This window comes from Coturnix japonica, chromosome 12 (assembly GCF_001577835.2).
Source record: "Coturnix japonica isolate 7356 chromosome 12, Coturnix japonica 2.1, whole genome shotgun sequence".
In the NCBI taxonomy this organism is placed as follows: domain Eukaryota; kingdom Metazoa; phylum Chordata; class Aves; order Galliformes; family Phasianidae; genus Coturnix; species Coturnix japonica.
In genome coordinates this window covers 7,721,732-7,746,197 of record NC_029527.1, presented here as the reverse complement: position 1 = coordinate 7,746,197, position 24,466 = coordinate 7,721,732, and the positions used below count along the sequence as shown (strand labels likewise).

At 45.6% G+C, this 24,466-nt stretch overlaps 1 long non-coding RNA gene across 3 annotated transcripts; it reads right to left on the bottom strand.

Annotated features, from left to right (window-relative positions):
• Window positions 1–475: 475 nt before the first annotated feature.
• On the bottom strand, window positions 476–23,890 carry LOC107320007. Of its 3 annotated transcripts, XR_001558080.2 has the most exons (6): window positions 23,740–23,890; window positions 22,818–22,985; window positions 17,366–17,595; window positions 11,269–11,413; window positions 10,942–11,153; window positions 476–7,995 (listed from the first exon to the last, which is right to left on the bottom strand). It is a non-coding gene; the product is annotated as an uncharacterized LOC107320007 (long non-coding RNA). The 3 variants fall into 3 exon arrangements; XR_001558079.2 differs by lacking the exon at window positions 11,269–11,413 and having other exon boundaries at window positions 23,740–23,887; XR_001558081.2 differs by lacking the exon at window positions 11,269–11,413 and having other exon boundaries at window positions 478–4,307; window positions 23,740–23,887.
• Between the last annotated feature and the right edge of the window lie 576 nt (window positions 23,891–24,466).

The following is a 24,466-nucleotide window of genomic DNA, read 5'->3' as shown; positions in this document are numbered from 1 at the left end:
CCTTCCCAGTTTTTCCTTATACCTGAACTGTTCTGACTTCTGCTTCCCCTCATTCCTGTTCACCCTGCCCGTGCCTTCACCCAGCCTTGGGGAGGATGCTCCATGCAGGAAGGGAGGATCCCCTGCCATGTCTTAAAGCTATATGTGAGCCAGTGTGCTCCACTGGGAGAATGAGTGAACACAGTTTTAAGCAGGGAGTATGTTAGAGGGAAGAAAAAACAGGAGGAGGAATAACAGCGCTGCTGAATTTTGGCATCCCGATGCTGTAATGGCCTACAGGGCTCATGACAAAGCCCCTGCATGTGCTGCCGAGCTGCTGGCACAGTGTGGAGCCCAGCTGCCCCATGGTGTTTGCACACAATGGGGCAACGCCTCCCTTCAGAGCACAGAAAATGCTGCAGAGAGCTACTCCTCTCCAAAATGACATTAGTTTTAAAGGCCACGTGATAGAAGCTGGTCCTTCACATCAGCTCTTTTAAACCACCTGCTGCTCATCAGCTGTTGGTGAAGAGATGGCCAGACTCATCCTTGTACCAAGTCCCCTGTTCTGACACGCTGCTGGACACTGCAGTGCAGGAAGGGCTCTCTTCTAGGGAGCAGGGTCGATGTTGGGGTTTCAAACTGCTTTATAAACTTCTCAGTTAAAAGCCATTGGAGGAATGTAAAATATTAGTGGTATTTTAAGAAAATGTGTGGGTGTGTAGACACAATTAATTTTCCTTTTTTATAGGCCTACGTGGAATATCTCCACCTCCAAGGAAGATGTCTAGGACTGTGCATAGCTGGCATCCCAGAGCAGGGCACTGTTAACAGAACATGCCATTGAAATTAACAGTGTGGCCAGGCAGTGTCATCCCAATAAATGGTCACACGTGTGAGAGGCATCAGGCTGAGAGCCTCTCTGTCCTTCCCAGGCTGAAGCAGCTCGTTCTTCCTCGTTAAACGCACACGGTAGCAGTCGTAAGGGATTTTTGTCACGTTAGTCCCCTAAGATCAGAGAGGAGCTGATGTGACTGCGTAGGATTAAACAGCAGTGGGTATGCGCACTCGCGTTCATGCAGGCAGCATGTCTGCTCTCGTGCTATGTATTGTTATTGACACACTGCACCTTAATGGCTATAATGTCAATGGGCACTTTGGGACCTTTACTCGTGGATTATTAATGCATTAGTCCATAGCTTTTATGGGTTATCGTGTCAAGAGTGGTAGGAGTGGATGCCTGCAGTATATGGGCAGAATAAAGATATTTCTTAATCAGAGCTGTGTACATAGCACAGCTGTGTGCTAAACCTTAGAAGTCCCATTTGCTTCTGTGCTGTACCTGCTCCCAGCATGGAAACAGTGACACCAATGAGGAAAAGGGGCTGAAAAAGCACTCCCGGGAAAGGAAGAGAGCTCACACTGTAATGAGGTGGTTGTGCATTGCTGTCCCAGGCTGGGGGAGATTATTTCCTGATACCCTGCAGCATGAAGACTAATAGGCTCTTTATTTTATTGTTAGGAAGTGCAGGTGCTGCTTTTATTTATATAAATGTGCTCTGCTCACTTGGCTGCGGGCTCAGCCCAGAACGAGCCCTCCCATAGGACTTTGGGGAGAGGAACTTTCTCACACCGTTCCTGCCCAAAGCCAATGTCACACTGCGTTTGAATGCGAGTCCTTTTGAATATGATGGAAATTGCAGGTGCTCAAGGGATGGAACCTGCTATTTTAAAGGGTCTTTTTGAACACAGCATGATTTGCAGAGGAGAGTGATGCCTGGGTGTAAGAGGTTGCAACCACACTCTCTGGATGGTCTTTTCTTGGTACATAGAGCATGTATGAGAACTGTTCCAAAAGTAATAATGTTATTGTGCTCTATCTGCTGTGATTTTTAATGGAAATAAACAGGAGGCAGTACTTTTGGAGCAATCGACATATATTTGCAAAGCCTTATTTGACAGAATATGGTGTTGAAAGCTGCAGGTGAAGAAGTATAATGTGCTAAGGCTCTGTGAAAGGAGCAGCAGAAGGACAGAGGAGAGAACACACAAGTGTGGTCAGAAATGTCCAGGCTGACATTTGCATCCAGGACAGGACATTGGCGTATTGAGTGATGGGCAGCTCAGCTGCAGTTATGCAATGAATGTAAAGGGGTTTGCTTCCGGCAAGAGTTGCCATCCTTTTATAGTTGCTACTGCTCCTCTATGATGAGACCTGGAGGAATTATCTGTGTAATCAAAATGTTGGGCAATAAAAGCCATAATCATCCAATAGCAGAACCCAAAACCACATCACAGGTGTTTTTCCTTCTGTTGGGAGGGGAGAATACTGCTAACACATGAGCTGCAATGGCAAGGAGCAAGGAAGAGGCACTGTGGTCTGATCCCAGGGGCTGCTGTTCTGAAGAGCTGGAGGTGAATGGTGCCATGACGGGGAGGGGGCGGAGAATCTCTTGTTTGCAAACTGGTCCACATCCTTCAGTTTCTCAACTTCTCGTTCCCTGAGCTTCACATCTCAAGGAGGCAAAGAAATCCCTCTGTTTTCCTGATGGTGCTGAGCAGAATTTGAGTTTCCATCATGTCATATCTGGGCCATGGGAAGGCCCCTGCTTTTATTGTGTGACGACACGGAAATTACCAAGTAATTACAGGATTATGCAGCACCCTGTAAATTAAATGTTACCTCTTTACCTTTTATAGAACAAAAAATAACCATGTAATTACCTGGTGAATTAAGCTGCTAAGGTCTTGTGGTAATTATACACGGAGTCAAAAGCTCCAAGTTCTTCTGGTAGTTACAACTAAAGAATTATCTTTCATTTTTAAACATATGTTGCAGTTGGATCCCAAAGCCTGCACATTTCCATTTTAATAACGCTATGGCCTGCCCAAATGAGAAGAGGCATATGTCTCCCATCTGAGTGTGCAAATAGAGTCAACATATATATATAAAATAGATTGGACATATGCAAAAGTGACCCAGGTTCATACCAGAGAAATTATATGGACTGAAATGGAATAACAACACGATTAGTTGGATGATAACGTTTAAAATTGTGTTTAGTTTCCTAGCACTGGAACCTGTTTTCACAGGAAGCAACTCAGCATGATGCTATTTTTAATATCCACATGTGATTGTATTTTGAAAACAGACAATCAAAGCAGCCATCGGGAAGCTCTGTCCCCTAAAGGGAGGCTGGGGACTTGCAGCACACATGGCTTTGCTGTTCGGCTGAACACCTCCCAGCACTGCTGGGAAGATACCAGAAAGGTGCCTGCAGCTGCTGAAATACAGGTCAGGTTTTTACTTGGCATGAGGTTTTGCAACACATATCAATTGCCAGCTTTATTCTGTATGTCTTCAGCTCTGGTCAGTGGCTACAAAATGCCTTTTCAGTCTTTTAAGATTCAGGTGTTTATTTCGCCTGCTCTACATAACTTCTTTCTTCTTTAATTTTTAACCAGAAAATAAAAGCAGGCTGAAATGTTTCAGGTTTTCTTCTCCTTCAGCCTTTCTCCTTCCAGGTTCATAGGAACAGTGTTCAGAAAAATCCCAACGAACTTCAGCAATGAAATAATAACTATGTCCTCTCTTTGCGTCTCTCTCTCCTATGTGTGTCCTGACAGATTAAAAATAGGCATTTTTATAGGTCCCAGAATCAGATTCCTTGGCTTCGTAATTTTAGATCCCTAAATTAGAAGCTAGGGATGTTACGGTATTCTGAGCACCATCTGAAAGGTGCTGCATGCTCACCTCCAGCTCTGCAAAGAGGCATTACGTGCTCTTCCTAGCTAATTTTATAACTTGCTTTGAAATATGCAGCGTGTTACATAAGTGCTCACTGTGGTAATCATGGAAGAAAATACCAAACCAAGTTTGGAGCTGGGTTTCTCCTTTAATGAAGCTTTGCACTGACATTTTAACTATTAACATTGTGTCTACAGTTTCTATTGCAGACCTAACTATTTCACCTACAAGTCATCTCTAATCCAAACAGTAATTGCTCCAGGTACAAAATGAATTGAAGTAATTATCTTCTAATCTATTTTTTCTTATCATGCATTTATTCTCATTTTGGTTCCAATGTGATCAGCAATTCCCTCTGCTTTGCTATGTTTAAATCCTGCAGTAATGCTGCACGCTGAACACAGTAACGTGCATTTGCTTCAAAGAGTCATTTGTATCCCCTGTAAGCAGGCAGGTTTTGCTGGAGAGATGCAGTGTTTCAGGGCAAACGAGCTTTTCTACATGTTTGTTGCATGACGTTTTTTCTCCTTGCGTCCACCGGTGTTTGTAGTTGCCATCCAGCAAATATTACAAAGAACCCCTTGGGATTAGATGAGAAAATGTGTGTGTGTGTATTGGTGGGGTGGGGAGGGGAGAGAGAGAGAAAAAAATCACACTGCATCTCATTCCTGGTCTCTTGCGTAACATCCCTTCATCCTGACACAGATTACTGCCAGCATTGTGCTCGCTGGTTCCTCTGCCTTAATAGCCTTAAGTCTCATTCCGAGAGAGATCAAAGGGAGAGAAGTACCGAAGGGCTTACATTCAATTAACAGGAAAGGGGCAGGCTTTCGACGTGCTCAGCAGAAGCTCTGATTGCAACAAACTGCTGACTGCATATCATGTACTATCGCTATCAGCATGTGTAACGCCAGCCCTTTCCCTGCCATGCTGGAAGGTGGTCTGGAAAGGCAACTGGCATTTCTGTGCTTTTCTAAGCTTCATGGGGATGGAGGAGGCTGGTGTGACCCGCACCACCTTGCAGGGATGCTCAGGAGCTGCTTTATTGTCTGAGAGCTCCAGAATGGAAACTGTCAGCCCCTGACCAATGCATTGGACAAACAGGATGCTTAACGATGAGCTACTCATTTCTGCCCTCTTACACAGACCCTCAGAGTTGGTGGCTTAGCCTGCAGCAATCAGGAGTCCTAGGGCAACAGAAGAGACTTTTGACCCTTACTGTATATTTAGAATGTATTGCAACAAAATAAAGCCCTTCTTGTTTCTCAGAGCAAACTGCCTTTTTCTTTCCACTCTCTGGGTATCTGTGACATCCACAAAATCCAAATGAGCATCTGACAGCTGCCTTGTACCCCCGTGATCAGGAGGAAATGGAAGAAAGGGGCTGTCCTATGTTGGCCCTATGCACAAAGAAAGTGGGACTAGACACTGCCACCAAGATATTGTATCATGAGGACCAGAAACTTCTCATTATGGCAGCCCCAGGACGCTACACTGATGGTGGCCCTGTTTTACAGCTTTTCCATTTTGCCTCATTAAAGGTAGAAGAGAGCTGCAGAACGTGCAGCTGGATCGTAAACACCAGGAAGGAAGAAAACAAGTACATAAAAAAGATGAGGCACGGAGCATAGGGATTTTACTCTTTGAGCACTGCAATAGCACATCCCATCTACTGCACTGCCTGGGCTCACTGCTGTTAACATCAGGTACATCACAGATTCATAGAATGGCTTAGATTGGAAAGGACCAATCCGTGCTGTGGGCTGGCTGCCACCCACCAGATGAGGCTGCCCAGAGCCAAATCCAACCTGGCCTTGACCATCACCAGGGATGGGGGAACACGGAGATCTGTCTTTTCCCCAAGTTCTGCATATGGAATCTAGGAAAGACCCATGTCCTGAGTTTGATGTTACTTCTGGGATTTTTGTAGTATCATTTTTTAGAGCTCTGAGACAGCGTGGATTCCTGTGGGTATTAGAGCACCCTATGCACCAAGCTGATTTCTGGGATAACCTGCAGAGAGAGCTCGGGTGGGCTGCCTACAGCCCTGCTTTGCATCCTCTTCTCTTTCCTTCTAACACAAACACTGCAAAGCAGGAAGATGCACGTACACACAAATCATCAGTTCCAAGGGATTCCGTACTCGCTCTTGCCAGGAATATTCACTGCTACTTTAACCTTTCAAAATTTCCTGCTTTACTGTGGGAAATGACCACTTCACACATTTCTCACAGGTTAACAGTGCTATAAAGAGCTCAGCTGGTCAGCAGAGTCAGAAAACACTGAAAAGGTCAAAGCATGCAAGTGCTACAGTGGTTTCCCTCTAATTTAGAGCAGCCTGTGACCTTCACTTAACTCCTACTTTAAATGATTGCAAATTAAGTTGGGCAACTTAACCTGAGCTTTAAAAATCTAAATGAATTGAAAGATGAAACTCTATCAAGCAGCTTTCCATCAATGTCAGACAGTGTCCTCCAACACACGTTCACCAGACAGACACTTCTGCCTGTGAGCCTTACTCATGCAGCTGAAATATATTCAAATAAAGCCCCATTAACTCCCCCAGCACTAAATGACATCCATGCATTAGTACCACTGCATAGTTGTCCTCGTGAACAAAGGCATATCCGACCGGAGCTCTTTTCTACAAGGTGTTTTTTAATCTTCTTGGCTTATGCAGGACTTACAGCTATAATATATGGTGTTTGCATAGCAGTCATAGCAAGGATTTCAGCACTGTAAATCCATCACCTGCTTTCCATCGTCTGCACACTGGCGCTCATGCCAAAGCTTTCAACTCCAGCAGTACCCAACCTCCCGGGCTCTAGGGACCAGCTGCCCACCAGTGATTAAATGCAATGATGAAACAGAAGAAAGCTCTGTAGCAAAGCATCAAAATCTCAAAAGTCTCAAAGCTTCTCAATCTCATACATCAGGTGACAGCAGAGTGAACCTTGCTGTGGGGCGCTGACTGGAAGAGCTGTGCTTGGGGGCCTCTGTGGGGCCCCAACCTCTAAGCAATCAGGAGCAGCAGAGCTGGAGGCTGCTGCCTATGGCAAGGGAATTGGATCCTCCAGTGGCACCACGAATATTTGTCCATTAACGCGAAGAGGGGAGTCCTGGACGAGGTGTGGGTTTGTACATCAGCTCCTCCTTTTATATTCTTTAATGTGGCCTTTGTTTCCTTTTATTTCCTGCATATACACCTATCTGATCCTTTGTTTTTCCACAGCAACTAATGTGAATAAAAAAATATTTGCTGAGAAGCAAAATCAAGAGGTCCATTATTATTTTTCCAGCCACGTAAATCCCAATAACTGTAGCTAAAGCAAAGGCACAAAACACATCTCCACAGAAACATGCAGGAGAATCAGAGAATCATGGAATTGTTTGAGTTGGAAGGATCCTTTAAAAGCCATCTGGTCCAACTGCCCTTGCACTGAACATGGACACCCACAGCTCCGTCAGGTGCTCAGAGCCCATCCAGGCTGACCTCAGCTGTCTCCAGGGATGGGGCACCCACCACCTCCCAGGGCAGCCCGTGCCAGAGCCTCACTGGTCTTAATGTACAAAACTTTTTCCTTATATCCAGTGTAAATCTCCCCTCTTTCAGTTTAGGGGAAATAAAACCACATCCCATATCCCCTTGTCCTGTCACAGCAGACCCTGCTAAAGAATCTGTCCCTTTCTTATTGACTCCCCCTTTAGATACTGAAAGGCTGCTAGCAGTTCTCCCCTGAACCTTCCTTACATTCTACAAAGCAAATTCTTAATTTCACCAATAACCCTTTTTTTTTTCCACCCATTTCATTGATACTGAGATAGGGCAGCAGTGCTGAGGAAACAAACTGTCCTGTGAGCAGCTTAGATTTGCTCAGTGCCATGGTCCAGAAATGGCTGCTCAGTGTCTGATTTACTGGCCAAGAGGATACTCTACTTTCTGAATTCCCATGGAGATGGCCTGATTTCCATAGCAACTGGATTCTCTCTCTCGCCTTTCCTTTTAACAGGTAGAAACACACTTACATCCTGAAAATGCTAGATTGTTCTGAGTATTTTTGTACTTTCAGATGCTAGTGCACTTTCTGGACAACGTGTTGAAATACAGGCACCTTCATTATATTTTTGTATCCACCTTTTGAACTGGCAGTGACATTATCTCCCATCCCCTTCTCTTAAGACTTGTTATGATGTGAGTACGAAGTATTCCTTTTTGCTTTCTCTCTTCTCTTATTCCTCATTACCATTCCAATTTTCTGTCGGACAACCTGCAATGCAGGGTGATGGCTGTTGAAGAAAGCTCTTGGGGAAAAGAGGGTATTGATAATATCAACCAGCAGCAATATCAAAAAAGCATGTGATGTATTTCTAGAGAGAGAGGTTGGTAGAATCTCTGCTCCAAAGATGGATTAAAAATGCATGCTATAATTCAGCATGTCAGATAGGAGCTCATGTTGGCAGTAAGTATATACATTTTTTGTCACCCGTTTGCCATGTTTTTTAATGGTTTCACAATTTGATTTTGTATGCTAACATGAAGTGTCCTCTTTTTAGCTCTGCCCTTCAAGTGCATCTGCCCTGCTTCTCCTCTCTAGACTTCAGCTTGAATAAGTACAAAGAACAAACAAAACCCACAAGGAGCTGGCTAACCTGGGAATTTCTTACAGCCATTGTAGAGGGATTTGTAGGGAATAAAAGAGAACAGACCCTGCAAACCATCTCCCTGAGGATCTGCAGAGAACACTTACAGGACAAGAAGTCACTGAAATGGGCTTTTGCTTAACATGGCAGTAACATGGCACATCAGTCTGGTTCAGAGAAGGGAGTGCTATATATGCCATGAGCTGTGTGGGAATTTCAGTCTTAATGGGTAGGGCTTGTACACTGATTTGGGTTTGTGAAAGACTAGAGAGCTGAATCGCTCTGGAAGTCACCTGGATTATGTGCAGCACCGTAGTGCCTGGAACAAAAAAAAGCTGCTGTGTGGCAATGTGTGACAGCACAGTCAAAAGGAGGAGAGCAGGAGGTGATGAGTGCAGACCCCATGTTTGCTCAGGTGGCTGCAGTGAGTGGAGGGCATTCCTGGCAAATGGAGCCTTTTGGGGCCCCAAGGATAAGGGCAAAAGGAGCAGAGAGGCTGAGCAGTGCTGGAGCAGACACACATCCCCTTTAGCCACAAATCACAGAAATATGCTGTCTGCACTGAGGATGAATTTCACAGATACCTTTCACCCAGCAGTGCAGCCCATGTCTCACTGCCACCTCTACCTGAGCACACACTACCCTGGCTCCCTTGAACTGGCACTGAAATAGAGCAGCCCAAGTTGCTATGAGGGCATCCTGAGTTCCTGACAGCACTTCGCCAATGCACTGACCTCTATTATGTTTTGAAACATGTGAGGTTACACCTCTCCCCATAATCTCCAATCTGATCTGCAGACCCTGACCCACCATCATACAAGGTTTTCCCCACCTCTCCACCATGAAACCATCCCTCCACCCTCCTCTCCCCCTCCCCAGTTAATGCTGAGAGCCAGGAAAGAAAGCATAGCAAATTGAAATAAATGAGAGTGAGAGAAGGAAGGGGGAAGCAGGAGGGGGAGGCGAGGAGAGAACTGCCAGGTTCTGTAACTTTCAGGGGTCCCAGGGGGAGCAGGGGGGTGGCAGCAAGGCCAAAGCCTGATCCTCAGTGATGTCAAGAGCTGTGTACCCTGTGACCTTCAGAGCACTTAGCACTGATGAGGAGCATCTCAGTGATCAGAGGGGGGCAGGAAGGGCAGACAAGTGTGTAGGAGTAATGTGGGTAGGGGGGCTGCATCTTTAAGATGGTGAGTAGAAGGGGACTGGCACCACCACAGGTCACTTGGACCATCCTGCTCCTCCCAACCCCACCCTTTGGGCTCCTCAGAGATGCCAGCCAAGGGCCCATAGAGGGCACTGATTTGTCAACAAAGCAGTGAGAAATTACACATTTGGGTAAAAAAAGGCAGGCACGAAGGGCCCAGCATCCTCCTGCAGCTCCTGTAGGCGGGTTATTTCTGAGTTAATGATGGACTGCTTCTTTTTTTACTTCTCTGGTCTCTCTCGGAAATGCAAACATCGTGGGGAGGTGGGAGAGGTGGCTTCCCCTTCCCATTTGCTCAAGGAGCAGATGGCCCCACAGCTGATTTCTCCTTGCTTCCCTCTGTCAGTAAAAGATACGTAACCTAGCTCTGAGAATACCACTTCTTGGCAAAGATGTTCCTGAAAAATAGCAGGGAAATTCCCAGTACTGTGATTTCATGCTTCTCCATCCTCCTTTTTTCGTTCTTTTATTCTGCTCACAGAGGCAAGGTTCACAGCTATGGCTGGGTTCAGTTACTCAGAAGCCACAGACAGTGCTCAGTCGATGCCTGGCACAGGGAAAGTCCAAGGGGAAGGCTGCAGACCCCTCACCAGGTCAGCATCTTTTGGGGCAGCTCAGTGATCAAAACCCAAACTCACCATGGATCCGTGGCATGTTTGTGGAATTGTGAAGAAGAAAAAAGTCCCTCATTGACCTCCCTTTCCTTCCAGCTCCCAGCTCATCCTGTTCCTCCTACGCCAGATAGGAGGCCCATTAGCAGTAGCTCTGCTGCAATGTCTCTTTAAAGGAAGTGTCAAGAATAAAGATTTACCTCCAGGTTTTGGAAGACAATTATTGCACGTTAATTAAATATGAAATGACACTTAAGAGCATATCCATTGCCTTAACAGCGACTCTCTGTAATAATAATAATACTTAGCACTTACATAGCTCTCTCCATCTATATAGTGCTTTACAAACATTAACTAATGAATCCTCACAACCTCTGTGTGAAGCTAAAGAGGCTGCTGACATGATGGGGAGGGTGGAACAGAGATGTATCACGGGAATAACCTCCTCTTGGCCTGCTGATGCTGCTGTTTTCCAGGCTTCTATGCTATACATTCTCTCCCCTTTCTGCCAGCCTTCCCTTAATCATGCTTATCTCTGTCACCATGCAGTGGGTGGGCACATTGCATGGTGGACATCGGCAGCACAGTGAGGTGGTACCAACAGTTACTGCTGCAGAAGGACCTGATGCTCTCCTGGATTTGTCTGCAGCTGGAGCTTTTTGGATGGGACCATAGGAAATACAGTTTTGGCTTTGGATGTAAACATCTGTAAAATGCAAGAGCCCAGAGTATGATTTTGAGCTGAAAGACCATCTCACCTGACTTGTGTGCCACTGCAGGAGCAGATATTCCACCAGTAGATGTGCTCACATCGCTCCTTCTGAGCTCTCTCCATGCTGGTTCATCTTTCAAGATCACTGCTTGACCTGGAGGGGACAATGGATGCTCCTCGAAGTCTGTATTTTCTATTGCATTTATATTTTACTCAGTGGAACTGCCTCTGATCATGCAGTATTTTTGCTGGAATAATCTGGGGAGAGATAGGAAACAAGCTTTATTCTCCCCACAAGGACAAAAGAACACGACTGTCCATAGATTCCACCACCATGTTCTGAACCCCATTCTCAATACTTTCCTTCCCCTACCTCTCTCAGAAGGCCTGTCTCTGCTCTGGTTTTTAGGCAGCAAAGCCCAGCATAGCCCATTTTTCCAGTGCTATTCCAGTTTTTCCCCCAGGAAACATTGATGAGGCACTATTTCCATGCCATCTTCCACATAGAATCATAAAGGCTGGAAAAGACCATAAGGTCATCAAGTCTGACTGTTAACCCATCACCAACATGCACATTAACCTACGTCACTCAGTGCCACATCACACATCTGGACTGTCTCACCATAACCAGGGGGACATGAGAGGAAGGACAGTGGCAATGTGTAGTCAGGGCTGTTCAGGGGGAAGAAAGTAATTGTCTGTCCCTTTTCACGTAGGGTTTTCTGCCCAGTCTGCTTCCAGACTCTTTTTTTCCCAAGCTCATTCCTCTTTAAAAGGTAATAAATATTCAAAATGTACTTGCTTAGATTAACAGCTATGCACTAACAGCTTCAGCACCTACAAAGACAATGCCTGTGCATATCAGCTGAGCAGTTGTCAGAATGCATTGCTTGTAACATTAAAGGCTGGTTTGGAAGGAGGTCTCAAGGCTACACTCTACAAAACACCCTGCATTGGCCAAGGGGGAAAATAGACAACGTGACCTAGAAAATCTTGTCATCTTCAAAGTTTCCCAGTTCTGTTGCTATTTATTTAGCACTGCAAGCCCACCAGATCTGTTTCCAAGTCGTTGAGGGTTGTTTTTGTCTTCCAGAAATGTCTCAAGCAAGCCTCCGAGTTTGAACATGCTAATATTTTCAGACATAGTCAAGTCAGCACCAGTGATTTCAGCTGTGTTCCCAGATAACTCCCTGGTGGGCTTCTGGGGGTTGCATTCAGATAGGAATAGTTTGCTCTGTAGCTTGGTGCAATATCAAAGATTGCCTCTGATGTTAAAGAGAATCTAAATCTTTCTGCATATATCACAGTTATCTTGTCTTTCTGCACTGAAAAGCCCTTGAGAATTGAGTAGGAATATACATATAGTGTGTGAGAAGTCACCTGTCCAGCCCTAAGGGTACAGACTGATGGAAGCTAACCTCAAAAAATCTATTTATGCCTCAGTTCTTCCTGTTACAAAAATTGCCTTCTCCTGCTTTTACTTTGCTTTGCAAACTCAGCCCCAGACATCAGGGGCTTTTGCAAGATCAGCTGATAAAAATAATTCTGGCACCTTCTTTTAATCACAGGCAAGTACAATAATGGAACTAGTTTGGAGGTTCCCCATGAAATGCCCTCATGTAGAATCATAGAATGTCTTGAGTTGGAAGGGAGCCATAAGGGTCATTGAGTCCAACTCCTGAAGAAACATATAGGGCATGATCCTGAGACACCTGCCCCATGCATGAAGAAGGATTGCCCAGCATGTACCTGTTGATCTGCACCCGTACAAGACAGTGGCAAAATGCATTTGATCCGATTTATCCAGGGCTCTTCCTTCAAACCCCATGGGCTTTCTCCAGCCTTGTGCCCAGACTGGTTGAAAACAGCAGCTCTCCCACCTCATTCTCAACCTCAACGCCTACGTAGTCTGGAGCTGGGCTCTTTCTCCTCCTTTACGAGTTAACAAATCGGCCGTTCCCTGAGAGCGGATAATTTCTTCTTAATGGTAGCCATTTCTCAGCACGTACTTTGGCTGCCAGCTTTTGAAGGTAATTGCATTGTTATTTAGGAAAGTCAAAGGTGCATTCTTGCAGAGAGGCTCTGGCTGCTAGCAGGCATGGAGAGGGCTGGCCAGGAGGTGGCTTGGCGCTCTCTGTTACAGCAAGGTGTCACTGCAGGCAGCCAGGAGACAGGGATGGATGTGAGTCTCCCTCCTGCTTCCTTTTCCTCCCCAGAGATGAATCAGTAGAAACTGTTTGCTGTAAAGTCCAGATGGGTATTCCAGTGCTGGAAATACACAAAACAAAATGTTCCTTTTCTGATAAGAAAGTGATGTCACGGATGACCTTATTAAAAAAGGTAAAAACACTTGTTTACTTAAAGCACTTGCTCAAAGAGAGCAAGGGGAAAATGTGGCTTTAGGATATTTTTCTTTCTTCTTTCTCTTTCCTTCTAAATGAGATTGAAATACAGTTTCACATTTGCAAGGCCCAGTGCCCTTTCTGCCAAGAAATCCATTGACAGTCCAATCAACAGACATGTTCTGGTTACAGGAATCAGGCATCAGTCAAATGCTTGAAAGCCAGATCCAGCAAGTGCAGCAGATAATAGTATTGAAAACAGCCGGTGGGGGAGATGAAAAAGTAATTGGAGTATAGGTAAGAGCTGGTATAAGCAGGATGGATCGGCATATTGCTGACGCGAGGAAGGGTGGAAGCAGGAGGGGAGAGCTAATGAGAGGGGTCATTGGAATGATAGAAGTTGCTGGATGTGTCAGGCTTTTGTTTTTTGAGGACTGAGAAAAGGATTTATCTGTGCAGAAGGCAGCCCATCCCATGGGATTTGGATGCAAAGGACACCACAAGAGCTGGTTCAGCCTGGGGTTTTGCAGGATAGGTGTACAGTGAAAGGCCATGCAGCATTCATGGGGAAGATGATGGGGCTGGACTGGCTGTGCAAGTATCCATGGAGGCAGCTGGAGGTGGTTTTCAGCAGGAATCAGAGCAGAGTTAGCAGACTTAACACAGGGCAAAGGGGTTTGGGCAGCCCCATGCAGTGGGGGCTGTGGCCCCCCGGGGGGACTCATTACTGGGAGCAAAGCAGTGCTGGGCTCCGCATGCTCGGGGCTGCATCGCTAAACACAGTCGTTTCAATCTCGGCAAGCTCTAAAATCTGCTGATTTCATCCTGAATGTAAAAATCTAGAGAAGACAGGAGTGAAAATGAACACAATAGAATTTGATTGTATGGACTGTACCTCCTAATATATTCCAGAGCCCTCGCTACTAAAATACCCAGGCTCTGATTAGAGCAGTGAGTGCGGGACAATTACTCACTTCCTATGGGTAACATGACGAGAAAATTACCTGAATTCCTTGTAAATCTGTAACCCTCTTCTGGGACTCAGCACTATGGAAATCGCAGAAAGGGGCTGTTGATCTCATACGCTGTGGTATGCACTCCCTCACATACCGGCTAGGGTGGGTTCTCCATACATTTCCCTGCCCTGTCTGGTTCATTTCTGTATCCCTTTAGATTCACCTTCTCTGCCCCATTGCCCCAGGCTTTCAGCTCCATTTCCTCAGCATTTTCAGGAGTTGCTCACTCCTGGGCTGGGGCTGGTGGGGGAGACAGGGAAAGAATTGAACAGTCTGTAAAGACAGCACAAAATATTCCAAAGTAATTCAAATCCGACTTGAGCAAGTGATAAATGAGAGCAGCATGGCAGTGACAGGTCAATCAAATATTTATAGAACTTCATCCATTAGCATTGCAGCAGCAGAAGGAGGCAATGAAGTCAGGGTGTTCACAGACCTGTGATGGGAGCAAGGTGCTCATCAGCTTCCCCCAAATCTGCCCATGTGCTTCTGTCTTCTCTCTTGTCCTGGTGGGCATAGGGGAAGGCAAGGCAGTAGGAAGAGCTAAAAGGGTGCTGGCATTATGCAGCACTGTATTTGAGAATAAATTCCTCTGATCTCCTGGGGTGGATTAATGTATCTGCATACTGGCAAAGAGATCCCTGTACCAAAGCAATGAGAAAGCAAAGTGCTGTGTGTAGGTGTACACGTGTGTGTGTGTGTGTGTACTGGCAAAGGGCATTGGGTTTTGCAGTTCTCTGGAAAAGTAGTTGTTACAATCAGTGAAATGCCAGAAAAGGTTAAAGCACAACAACTTTAAACCACCCAAGGAACCTTAAGGAGAGAGTAGAGTGGAATCGGAAAGCCTATTTTTAGGATCACATGTTATGATTTGATTAATATTTTAGGAGGCAGTTATCATATGCTAAGAAGCTGACAGATTATTAGTAGCATCCTAATGTGCCTACTGTCAGGGTTGTAAGGAAGGGATCCTGGCCAAATTTCTACCTCCTCACTTTTCATCAGTCCCATAAGCTAGGGGTGCAGAGCTGGTGGGGGAAGGACCACCCTGGGGTTCCAAGTAGTAAAATAAGAGCACAACTTTAAGCACAAGAAGGATGTGAAGGACATGGCTAGTGGGCATGGGCTGATGACTGGACTTGGTGATCTTACTGGTCTATGATTCTATGATTTGGTGATTGCACTGGAGACTCTCTTCAGCCTGTGGATATCCTGATAAACATAGTCACATAACTGTGTGTCATGCATCCTTTCTCAAGGATCACATTTCCTCTGGCAATCTGGGCTTTGCTAGGAGTGGTCTACACTTATAGACAGTGCTTAATTTGTGCTAGATCTGTGACTCATCTGATACACTTTCTGATACTATTCGTTCAGCTCCCGTGAATTCAGGAGGAATCTGGGAAGGGAAATGAGCTCTTTCTTCTTCATTCAGTGCTCTCTGACAAAGTTTCATTCATCTGCCCTGGGAGCAGTCGGGGTGCTGTGTGTCAGAGGCAACCATTCAGCCAGGGGTGAGGCAGGGACGGCACTTGCAAACAGCCCATTTGCTGGAAATTGATGATCCAAAGTTACATGGGGGATTTGTATGAATGGAAGGAAAGACAGACAGTAATTGGGATCGGTGGGTGAAGTGTCAGCAAACAGAAGAAAGGGATACTGTGGTGACAGTGATAAATGCTAGCAGCTTTTGGTCTCATCTGGAGGAGCGAATTGGAGTGAAGACTTTGTAAAAGAGAAGGAAGGAATGAAAAGACAGCGGTCTGATGGATGTTACAGAGGAAAAGGGCTCAGAAAACAAATATTCAGCTGAGTATTTTTAGGGGGTGATCGGAGGCAAAGCACAAGGTCTTTTCTCAAGACTGAGAGGTCACTGTGTTTCACACCCCTGGGAATAAGCCAGCAGGTTGGAAGGGGGATCCTTTTATCAGGTCCTCCATCCCTGTGCTGGGTCATCTCCCAACCCACCTTCATCCTCTGGTGGCCCTCCCATGGGATCAGATACCTAAGAACCCCAGAAGGGTGTCCAGGACCGAGCAACAAGGCACCCCACCAGTGTGAGCTCCTGGCAGGCCCTTGCCCACTGGATGCTTAGGGCTGCTGTATTTTTGTCAGACACCCCACCAGATACAAATCAAAAGGAAATTTGCCTGCATACCCAACTAGTACAATAATAAGGTGTCATTTCTAGCACCATTTCTTTGACCCTTACCACCATTCCAAAACACATCTCAGATAGAAATGGCACCTTAGCGCTGCTGATTTTAGAAACATTTTGCTTTGGAGGAAGGACTCAGCACAGAGGTGATTATCCCTCCCCTTCTGGCAGGTTCAGGACTCAAACAGCTAGCAGGGAATGTCAGAGATGAACAGCATGTAAAAGAGCTCCAGCAAATGCTCCCTCATAGAGCGCCAGGACGTGCCTCTGTCCTGCTCATTCAGACTACTGGGGATCTTTGCCCCTTACAAGAGAAAAGCTCCTGGCTGAGGTAGCACAGACATCCATCTAACATGCCCGGAGACAGCAGTGCAGTGACAGGGAGAGGGACTGATTCTGCTGTCAGCAGTGCCAGCAGAGTCAATGGGATTCGATGTTTACTTCTGTTGTGCTGCCTCACGCAGACACTGATAAATGTTATGAATTTTAAAAATTGAGATTCACATTAGTTTCCTCTAACTCCTTTTAGATTTTCTGCTTAGCTTTATTAAGTGGCTTTAAAAGCAGTTGAGCTGCTCTGGCTCGCAGCACCACTGCCCTGCCTTATACCTCAGGAACAACACCAAGCCCAGAGTGCTTGAGGGGAGCTGGAAGGCACGGGGGATTGTAGAGTCATAGAATCATAAAGGCTGGAAAAGACCTCTAGGATCATCTAGTCCAGCCCCAGCCCACCCCCACCGTGCCCATAACCACATCCCTCAGTGCCACATCACCACAGCTCCTGAACACCTCCAGGGATGGTGACTCCACCACTCTCTGTGCAGCAGTACCAGAGCTTCACAACTCTTTCTGAGAAGAACTTTTTCCTAGTACCCAACCTGAACCTCTGCTGCAAGCTGAGACCATCACCTCTCATCCTTCCACTGTTTCTCAGGAGAAAAGGCTGACACTCACCTCACCACAGCCTCCTTTCAGGGCACTGTAGAGAGCAATAAGGTCTCCCTTGAGCCTCCTCTTTTCCAGAGTGTTCAACACCAGTTCCCTCTGCCGCTCTCCACAAGACTTGTGCTCCAAACCATTCACAGCTTCATTGCCCCCCTCTGGGCACATTCCAGGTCCTCAGTATCTTTCTTTAATCTTCCCACTTCCTTTTGGAGGGATGTGCCACCAGGCATTGTGCAAAGCTGAAAACCGAGAAATACATCTGATCACCTCAAATACAGATAGAGCAACATTAATGTCAAGGTTTTGTTTTCTGTGTCTGGAAGGATCATACAGACAGAAATGCCTGGGCACTCCCAGGTGGCAGATCTCAGTCTGACCTCCTGCACATTACTGTAAATTGGGTTCAGCCCCAATGCGGTGAACTCAGCATCTTCCTGACTTTAAGAGGCCTGATCGAGCTTCTTCTGAATCAGTGAGAAGATGCCAACTAATTTTGGGATCAGTCTCTGCAGGTGCTGCTGTAATATCCATAAGCTGCAGTAAAACAATCCATATCTCTTCTGTCCCACCCCAAACCCTGCTTGCCACCTGCCATTTCATTCTGCATGACACAATTATCATTTTTAATAATGCCACTGCATTTTCTTGGCTATAAAGAGCTCTGGAGACCCAGACTGAAAGAAAAGCTTTCCCATCTCCTCTTCTCCATGCCTGCAGGTGTATCTGTATCATAGCAAGCCCTTCGTAAGCATCTCTTCAAAGACACTTACAGCTTCGTCTCCTGCAATCTAGATGCACTTTTGACACTGCTAAATAATTATGCAATTACAGAGTAAACTGGTGGTGGGAGATATGCAAGTGGCACAGTTCTGTGCTGGTGATTAAAAACAGCAGTCCTGCCTATTGTGAGCAGCGGCAGCAAACCTCTCTCAGATGCCTAAAAGCTGAAGCAAGGAGAAACTGGACCTGATATGGACCTGATATGGACAGTAATGCTGATTTGTGGGAGATAGAGACTTACTTACTTGGGTTTATTTTCAAAGAGTTGACACCACTTGTCTGCCAGGGACTGGAACAGAGATAAAAGCTGGAGCTGCTCTAAGCAACCAATGGCAACCCAGCGCTGCAGGATGGGGATTTGCCTCAAGGGACTTAACCTTCTTCCCCTATTGGCATTTTATTTTTTGTCCATCGATTATAATGAGATGGGAGAGATGGAAAACTCATGTAATTCTCTGTCCTTAAGGCTGTGGCCTGGGCAGTAAGTGCCATCTAATTTAATAAGGATACGTTGCAAGCTGATTCATTTGAGCTCTCCTCTATCCTTTGGGAGCCTTACTGGAATAAGGAGTGCAGAAAAGAATTGAAACTCCCTTCATTTGAACAGGGATTCACAGCTTCCCAAGGAGTGGGTGATGCCTGGTGACCACAGACCCACCTCAGAAGGGCTCATGCCCCTTTGTGGGCAGCAACAGGCAGAGCTGGTCAAATCCAACAGCTGTCTCAATAGCCATGTTGGGTGCAGCAGTGCCAGCCTCCTCCCCACCACTGCTCTTCACCTTCAATTACATTTCCTCAGAGCCCACCTATTAAGATAGGAGAAGAGTACTGGCTGCAGAAGTGGGCTGATGTGCTGGGCAGCAGTAGCAGCTGGGAGATGGATCCATTACAACCCAAGATGAGGAGTCTTCCCATCCAAATCACCTAACTGGTGCAGATAGCATGAGAACAGTTTAGATAGGAGATTTTATTCAGATGGCATACTAAACTTATTTTTCCTTGAATTTAATTTTAATTAATTGTGCTGCCAAGGGTGAGCTGAAATGGCCTCTGTTCTTAATTTTTTCTCCCCATGGTGGATGTCCTTAAACTCCGTCCTATAATGATATGATTGCAGCTTGCAAAAAGCCAGTCTGGATTTATTATTCTGCTTCTTCCCTTGTCTTCTCTAATCCTAGAGAGAACATTGCAGTGACTGCTGGTTAGAAAATTAGTTAAGTGAACTGTATACTGTATTCTTTGCCTGTATCACTCCTTATTAGGGAGAAAAGATAATACAGTTCCCCCTCTCCCCTCTGCTCACCCTGCATTTCATCTACAGCTCATGTAGGGAACATTTCAGCTGACTACTGCAGCCTGCTTGCCAAATGATGCACATCCCAAAGCCCTTAAGTTAACTCTGGACTTTTGGTGAAAAGGGAAACAAGTGGTATCACATCTGCAGAGCAAGATGGTGGAAAGACCTGCCACTGATGCATTGATGTTAAAGAAACAACTCTGCTGGAGTCGATTCTGCACCATGCAAGCAGCAATTTATCAGCTGTCTCATGTATAAGCACTGCCTCTCCAGGCAGTATTTGCAACACGGCACTACAGTTTCCCTTTGGGAAGTCCTCTAACCAAACATTCCCAAATTGCTGGGCCCCAAAACAGAGTGGTGCCATGATGGTGAGCTCTACCCCATGTAGGCACTGCAGCTTGGCAGCATGATTTCTTGTCATCAAGGTACTGCCCACTATGGAGAACTCCTCCTTCCTCCTCCAGATTGTTCAATCATCACATTTGGAGATCAAAAATATGAGAGGGCTGCAAATGGAGCCATGTACAAGGTAGCTGACCTCTTCAGCAAAGTGTGGACAAGACACCCTACAGCCTGTTTAAAAATATTGTCAAAATTAAACTGTATGTTTAGCGGGTAGAAAGCCAGAAATGTCCTTGTAAAACATTATTGCTATGCAGTTAATAGTGGGTTTTGCTTGTCCACACGGACCAGTTAAGGGAAGGAATTTTCCTGAACTAAGCCAATTTATTACACAGGGGCAATTTTAAAAGAATATCTGACAAAGGGGTAGATGAGCCTGTTATGAGAATAAACTCCCAGAGAACTAAAAGTACAGCCCCAAGGAAGGCCAACCTGATAAGAATGGAGAGCTATTAAATGAAGATACTCTTTGTGTTCCAAATCCAAATATATCTCATGCAAGAGAAGAGCTTTCTAAAACAAATCCCTGTGACAGATGAAGGATTTAGGCACAGCCAGGTTGCCTGTTTAATGAGTTCCCAGCATTTACCCCACTGAGGGAGGAGGACCCAAACACCACTCTTCAGAACTTTTTTCACGTGGATTATAGCAGCCACAAATGACAGAATACTAATTTTGCCTTGTTACCTCCTTCACAGTTCATCTGTCCTACTTTTTACTTATAAAGGAATGAGTAATTCCAGAAAAAAAAAAAAAAAAGAAAAGAAAAAAAAAAGAAAGCTTCAGTATTTATAGATGCTCTGGTCTCTTTTGGGCTCAATGAATATATGTGAGCCATGAGCTTAATTGCATATTTTAGGCACATATGTAATTCTTCAAATGTATCAGGAAAACCTTGCCTCAGAGGTGGCTCGAAATAAAGTCATACACTCTTTCCTGCATTAGGCCACAGTCTATCCCGCAGGGACCCCTTTCTGGTTTGTTTCTGGGTTGCTAGGAATCACTGGTGAATAAATGAAACTCCCGTTGGTATTAGCAGAGGCAAAATCTTGGGGAACTTACTAGGCTATGCCTAAATCCATATCAGATGGGCATTAGGAGCAGTCTTAAAAGCATATAATGGCTTGGGTTGGAAAGGACCTCAAAGATCGCCAATTTTCACCCCCCAGCTTTGAGTAGCATTGTCAATTACTAAATCAGGCACCAAATAGGTTACCAAGGGGCCCATCCAACCTGCCAGGGATGGGCATCCACAACCTTTCTAATCTTCATTCTTGACCTTGTTTCCCTTCCCTTGGCACAAAGCAATCCTCTTTCCCCAAGTAAGTAGCACAAGAGACGCCAGCCCTGGGTACTAGCAACAGTCCAAGACAAGAGTTACTTTAAATCTCAGCTGAGTTTCCAACTTCTGCTCTCCTGAGCCACCAGCTATGGAAATTTTTCATCTCTGATAAAGCAGATTAGCTACTGGAAATGTCAGAGAGAGGCTACAGATGGCTGCACTGTGGGGAAATATTTCCTTGCTAGCCTGGAAGCTGCTGAACACCAGACCCCAGGAGAGATGCTCCACAGTCCATTGCATAAAGTGAGTTGGCCTGTGAGGCTGATAACGCAGAAACACCCCGATGTGCTCTGCTGGGGGAAGTCAGCTAACAGCAGTGACTCCAACCTACAGACAGCTATGTAAAGAGGCGGGGTAGGATTTCTTTTTCTTTTTCTTTTTCCTACTTCCATTTCTTTCTTCTTTAATTTTGGTAATGGATCAGAGTCAAATGAACAACATCTGGCAATTAGCACATCCCTCGCCTGGCTCCGATCTGCCACTAAGTTCTGAGTGTTTGCCTTTCTTTTTAAATGGGTGGCTGTCAGAGAGAATTAAATGGTGCCTAAAGAAGCATGCAGACATTATAATTAAAGGCACGCCAACCCTGACAGGTAGCGAGGAGTGGAGTTCAGAATTTCAAATTTTCATAGGAAAGGGGGCTGTCATCACACGCATGTGCAGTTGAGCTCCGTGTGTTTCCCCCAGCTGATCTATCCCCAGGTGCTTTTTATACACCCATACTTGCAATTAATTGTCTCTTCGCCAGCTCCATTTCAGCCCAGTGCTGCAAAAAAGGAATATACTTTAAATCTAGAAATAAAACTGGAATCCATTAGCTGTGATTGCATGTGCTTCTGTAGGGCTTTGCTGTTAACAAGGATAGAAATGATTTAATGGAAAACAGAACAGGGAGCATAAACCTGCCAGCACACGGAGCATCCTGAAGCCATGTAGACTGTAATCCAGGGCAAATGCCTTCCAGCTAGGAATGACATGCCTGGTGCTCTGGGCACTTTCCTGCCAGGCCATATTATTATAATCATGATCTTCTCTTGCTCCAGGATTTTTTATTTTGCTCCTAATTCAAACAGGGCCAAATCCTCCTCCCTTCTGCACAGCCCCATCCAACTCACAAGCCCAGATGGCTCTTTTAAGGGATAAAGGGAACATGGAAATTGGGTTCATATGATCGGCTTTGACCCCGGCGCTGAGAGGAGGGCAAACATCACAGTAATAGGATCTAACCTAGCTTCACTGCCTTTCCCAGAGGACTTCAGCTCTGGGGCTGCAAGCCCAGCATCCTTCCTGCTGTAGGCTTAGGGCTACAATTTAGAGCACAGACCGTGGCAATCACTGCTGCCCTATTGGTCTCAGGACCATGCTGGTCTTAATGGAGGTGGGCAGAGCTGATGGGGTGGGCTGTGCTGCCATATAACTTCTGTTCTACCAACTGCAAATTTAGGTATCATACGAGGCAGAACCTGCAGATAGAATACCCACATCTTCCCTTCTAAATCGGTATCTGCCACAGTCTCTACTGTGTGGTAGTTTTACCTGCCACCTGGGCAGGTGGACAGTGTATCTGCTTTGCACACCTCTTGTGCCTCTTTTCTTCTGTGAGGGGGAGGAGGGATGTCCCATTGGTCCGGACTCACCTGGTACGTCCATGTCATGGGATGGAACCTGGGGCAGCTCAACAGGTTGTGACAGGTTGCTTCAGCACTAGTAATAGGCTTAGCGAGCAATGCTGAGGGCTCAAAACCAGGCTGATTGGTGGGACTGTGCTCGGGAATAACCTCCCTGTCTTCTTGCTGCAGAAATGGCTGTAGATGAAAAATGACAGAAGGAATGTAAAGCTGGAGGATAAAAACCCCAGGGATGGTGCTTCTCCCCCTGTTCCACACCTCCCACCTTGCTCTCTGCCTTTCTCATTCCACTTCTGATACCTATCTTTTTTTTTTCACCCCCTGCTTCCCTGGCTCTCCTCCCCAATCCCTCTCCTTCTCTCTGATGGATGGAACCATTAGCAGAATCACTGTAAATAATGTGTAAAGTTAGAAGTTACAACAAGGTATCTCATTAAAGCCGCTTCACTCATCTTACTTCCCAATTAATGTTTAAGGCTTCGCTGGAATGCGGTGACAATATGTCACAGCATATCATTGTGGCAGGCGACAGGAAGTTAATAACCCACTGGCCCTTAAAGGAGCCTTTAATGTCAGCTGCAGAGGAGTAAATAACATTGGTTTCTCTCCCACAGCCTGTCCCCTCCCCTTTTTTCTTTTTCTTCTTTTAATTCTCTGCAAGAATGAAAGAGTTTGTGCTGAAATAACATCGTTATCTCATAAACCCATCTCCCTGCAGAGGCAGAGCACAAAAGGTGTTGCCCAAGGGACTCTGGGATTTTCGGTGCTGTGACAAAGTTATTCCAACTCCCTACCCCAAAAATTCAGGAACTCATGGAGTGTTTCCCTTTGCCAGTCTTTCCATCTCCGCTCAGAGCCTCTTTCCTTTTTAATAAAAGAAATCCCCTCATCTTTCTTTTCTTATTAGTAATTTCTACCCCCCTTCCCATACCTTCAAGCCGCTAAACACAACTTCACAGTGTCAGCGTAGTCAGAAGTTTCCTTTCATGTATAACGGTTTCATCTGCCATTATAGTAACTTTCTTCCTTTGACTATACTGCTTTCTGGGAAATGAGTCATCTTTGCTTTTCATTCCTCTAAGTATCTGTTCACTTTGAGCACAGTCATCACTCTTTACCTTCCTGTTGCCATGTGATGGGTGGGACTTGGACTCCCCTGGACATCAGTTGCTACAGGCTCCAAATGGAATCAAACTCTGCTGGAGTGAAGGAAACTCATCTGGTTCATCCTAGAGCTGCCAAATGTGGAACTGAGCTCCTGTGTTCAGAAGAGGTGACGTAGCATCAGTGTCACTGGTCCATTCCTCTCTGGAGAAGTAAAGATCTGTTAGTCAGGGTGTGATGAAACCAAGCAGCCCATTATTGTAGATGTATTTCTCCCATGAGGAGGAGGAGTAAAAATTTTTTAAATATACAGGAAAAATATCTAGGACTTAGGGAAAGAATCCTACAAGCTCTTTGCTCAGTTCAGCCCCAAATCCAATATGTCACATCAGGCAAATCACGCATGGATTTCTCATGGTCTCAATTTCCTTCTTTACAGTGGGTCTAAAATGTTTGCTCTGCACACCTGAGTTATTGCTTTAGTGTTTGGAAAGGTCTTTCAAATTTCAGGATAAACAGTCAAGTCTTGTCACTGTATAAATACTTATTCTATT